Below are 4,463 nucleotides of genomic sequence, written 5' to 3' on the forward strand. Positions count from 1 at the left end.
TGTACAAGCAAAGATTTTGAAGAGAACCCATGAAAATTTGAAGACTGTCCAATGTCAGATTTCTTAATTTTGTTGAATGCCAAACATTAGCACTATTTAGACTCATTTAAACCACAATCAATGGCCTATGACCCTTGTTTGCACTCAAGTCTACCGGTTTTATCAGACTTTGCCATCCTTTGATCAACCTGCTTTGTGCGAGCTATGTGGGTGTTTGGGGGCATTTTCACAGTGGCTATAGAACTTCACCACAAACTATAAGAAGGTAGGAAGAGTCAAACAACGCGGGGCACTTACTTCACACCAAAGTTTGCCATTCAGGTGTTATAGAGAGCATAGGGTTAGCCATATCAACAGGATGAATCTTCATGAAGTCTGGGTCACTTAGGAGGGGATGTCTTCCCCTCCGACAGGATAGCTCTGTATCTTGAAATCCCTGAATTCAATCATACATGCCTGACATGGAGGCATGTGATTAAGTTCAGCACTGCCCAACACTAATAGGACTTTGACCTCCTAGGAAGCCCTTGGACAAACAGGGGCAGTTCAGTGCTTAGACACAATGGACTGAAGTCTGAAATAAGTTTGTTTTTTTTTTTCCTTAGGCTATCAATACCACTTAAGATAATTAAAACTATTTTATAGAAGTCTATTTTCTATAAGGACTGACTATACACTGCAGCTATAATCAATAACTAATAATCACAATGCACTTGTGGTCACTGTAGCACGGTATGTAAAGCCAGCTGGCTATGCCTGTTGCCCCCAGAGAATGCCTGATGCAGACCCTTGGAGGATGCAGGTGGGTAAGGGTAATAATGCTTCTGGATTCTGTGGTCTCTGCTTTGGATACATACACACTAAGGAATCCGAGCTAGAGCCTGGCTGGGGTGGAAGGCTGGGCATTTTGTGGTGGGCCACCAGGACCTGTGACATCCGGAGATGGTAGAGTTTCTGAAAAAATCAATGCTGTGTCAGGAGGCAAAGGATCACAGGGAACGTGCCTTTGGACACAGAGTGCTTGATTACCTGTGTCTAACCCAGCTTTCCTGGAATCCACTTGGAGCAGAGCCCTACACAACAATGACCATGAGGAAAACCAAACACACCATATTTTTTTGACAATCAATCATTTATTGGTTTATTTCATCTGTACTAACACATCAGTCTTTCACCATTTAAATACCTGACTTCATTAGAAACCGTTTTAACACTTTTTCTTCCTCCTGCCATAAAAATACAGTAATTTGCTTTAAAAACAAAACAAAACAAAAACCTATGAACAAGCATCCTGGTTCTGCCTACTTTCCTAATGCTCTGAGATAGACGTTTACAGCAAGTCAGCAGGCTGAAGCCGGAAAGCCAGTCTTGTACTTGAAAGTGCTGCACTCTGGAATCTCTTCTCTACACCTTTCTTCACGACCTACCTACCACATGTACAGCCGAAACCACCAACTTCCAACTACTACACAGTGCTCATTTCTCTCTGCTCTGTTAAAGTAAACACAACTCACCTCTAACATATTCAGAAAAATACTTAAGCCTCAAGGTCCCCAATAATTTGGAGTACTGAACTAGAAGCACCCTGACACTTCTGACAGAAGTAACGCATTACGTAATAAGAGGTCTCTGCAACCTGCTGTCAGAACCTACGCATACACAACACTGATAGGCAGTCACTGCTGACGTGGTTTACTCTTCAGGCAGTCCTTTGCCATTAGTCAGCTCTAACTAGGCCAGAGTCCAGCAGGAAAGTGCATGGTGCACCAGATCCACCTTCTCTTAGGTTGCCACTGTTTTCTCTTCTTACTGAAAGGTTGTACTGAGCCAGGCTTTACTCATCACAGGCCAGCAACATGAACACTTTTATTGCGCTGTTCGTCAGGCTTCTTTTTCTGAGTCAGCATCTTCTCTCTGGCCTCATCATGTACAGAAGGGTTCCATGGAGAAAAGCTAATTGCATAGGGGTCTTCTATTTTCGGTTGGTCAAACAAACGAGCAGTACATACTTTAACACTGTCAACCACTGTACTCTTAAAAAGCTGAATGTCTTTTTCATACAGTACTGCAGCCTCTGGGTTTAGGGGGCTTGCTGTGTCAATCTTGTAGAAGACTCTCCTTGCGTACATTAAGACCTGCCATGTATGATTATGGTTCCGCCTCCACTTTGCAAATGCTCTCTTCACATCCAGTTCTCCTGAGGTAGAATCAACTAGCCGGTGAAAGACGGGAATGTCAGACAGCAAGCGTGGACAGTCGCCCGCTAGATAGTTATCAAGAATATGCACTGTAAACTTGAACACACCATCCTGATACAGCCCGTGTCATATGAATATTATGCCAAACTACACTAATGCGGAGCGGTACGATGGCTGTACGTAGTCACCTGGTAGCTTCTGCTTCACTACCAATGTAAATTCTGCAAGAAGCAAATATTCCAGGTAGAAGGGTCCGTAGGAAGCATGGGTGCCATTTTTGACTGTGCTGCTGGGGCTGGAGATGTAGGCTTCGTTATGGGCAGAGCGTTTTTGGGAATAGATGGCAGCTGCTTTTTTGGTGCAGTTCGTGGAGGACTGTTTTTCACATCCCCTGCTAATGTCTTCTCTTCACCTTCAGCTCATTTGTGCACAGAGCTTGCAGACATGCTCCACAAAGGGTTCATAATGTGTACTCCAAACCAAGAACTTCAGTGCTGTGGCATCATACGCTTCCGTCCTCAGCATTCACGCTGCCTAGACGCCCTCATTGCAGAGCTCCGGCAGCTGAGCCATGGCCCTACAGCATCTCTCCAAACATACCATATTTATAGAAACCCCTGCTACACTGTTACAAGAACTTCTCAGAAATGCCTTCTCTTCCCTGCAGCAACGGAGGGAACTGGTGGATCAGGATGGGCTTTGCTAAGTGAAGGAGTGGGGTTCCTGTTCACTATTATCAGGGAGTCTGCATGCTTCTTTCTATGGTTAAAAATGTTCAGTAATGTAGAGAGTCCGGGATGGTGGTGTAGACTAAAGGAGATTCAGCTGAGTCCATTCATGCTGGGGGTCAGGGTCACTTGGTCACACCCCTTCTGCGGAGTTCACAGACTGAATGGTCTTCTAGAAGGACTTGTCAGTTGGTATAGACATCTTTGCGTCTCGTCCAAGCAAAGGATGGTTAGTGTCCTTAGAGTAATTAACCCTTCCAGAAGGATAGCAAAGGAACAGCTGCTACTTAGATATGGACGGGAAGCTGATGGCCTACACTACATCTGCTCCAGGGATGGGATTTGGGCTGCCATGGATCCTTGACTTGCTTTAGCATCATAACCAGGCAAAGCATGGGAACCGGAAGTCAAAGGCTGCATCATGGAAGACTAGCACACAGTACCACACAGAATAATGAGGTCGGATGGAGCATAGAGTCAGCAGGCTTCACCACAGTGACTGTATAGGGCTCTAGGGTTCAACTCACACATATTCCTTGATTTCTGGTCTCCAAAAGAAATCCAGTAAACACCTCTCTTTTTAATGACTTCCCAATAAATTTGTCTATAGGATACTCCCTGGGAGTTCTTAAGACCTTCCAAGTATCAGAGCTGTTGAATTAGACACCCATTAACTAGAACTCACCAACTTATTACTGAACACCTTGACAATTGTTCTATTTATCTGATATTGTTAATCTGGTTTAGTCTAGTTGAACCAAAAAGAAAAAAGAAAAAAATCTACTTGGCGCCAGACTTCGAAGGAACTCACATCTCTTTCTAACTACAAAGCTTGCTGCTTAATTGTACAAATATTTGTGGGTTTGGCACAGGTGAGTGCCAATTTGTTGTTTTAATATAAAGCTGGAAAACGGGCCCTCCGTGCATGTGACAGTGTTAGATTCTTGGGAGAAGCCGAGGCGCTGCAGGCAGGACTCCACAAGTAGACGCTCGCTTCAAATCCGAAAGAAAATATTTCTGGTGGTTATCAGGTACATAAGTAAAACAAGCAAAAACTTGCCCTGAGATTAAAAGGAATCCTTTTATTTTCTCCATATAGATATGACTCCTGATCTCTGAGTTTGATTTTGACTTTGGAAACTTTAGTTTGAGGATTATAAAGAAGGATGCAGGAATCATAATGTTTCTGCTTAAACACGAAAACATTCAACCACGAGGAACTGTCGTATAATTAAAAATCTCAAATATGCCTTCTGCTCCATGCCTCTGAGGTAGGTGTGGTGTCCTGTCAGAAAGATGGATTGCTTTGTGACAGAGTCATTCTGGAGACCCTCCGGTGAAAGTTTTATTGGTCCGCGGGAGTTGATTTTTTTGGAATTACAAGTGCGCTGTGCTCAGAGGTAGTAGCCTTTCCTCTCAGACTTTAATGGACAGAGGAATTCCCAGGGGGTTCTTTTTAAAATGTGGGTTATGATTCAGCAGGTTTTGGGGCACTCCTGAGTCTGTCTTTTTGATAAGTCCTGGTTTGGGGCCTTGA

The 4,463-nt window shown here is 43.9% G+C and overlaps 1 pseudogene; it reads right to left on the minus strand.

The window, feature by feature from the left end:
• Positions 1-1,790: 1,790 nt before the first annotated feature.
• Positions 1,791-2,662, minus strand: LOC101834367 (annotated as a pseudogene).
• Positions 2,663-4,463: the final 1,801 nt, after the last annotated feature.

Source organism: Mesocricetus auratus, unplaced genomic scaffold (assembly GCF_017639785.1).
Source record: "Mesocricetus auratus isolate SY011 unplaced genomic scaffold, BCM_Maur_2.0 Super-Scaffold_100021, whole genome shotgun sequence".
Classification (NCBI taxonomy): domain Eukaryota; kingdom Metazoa; phylum Chordata; class Mammalia; order Rodentia; family Cricetidae; genus Mesocricetus; species Mesocricetus auratus.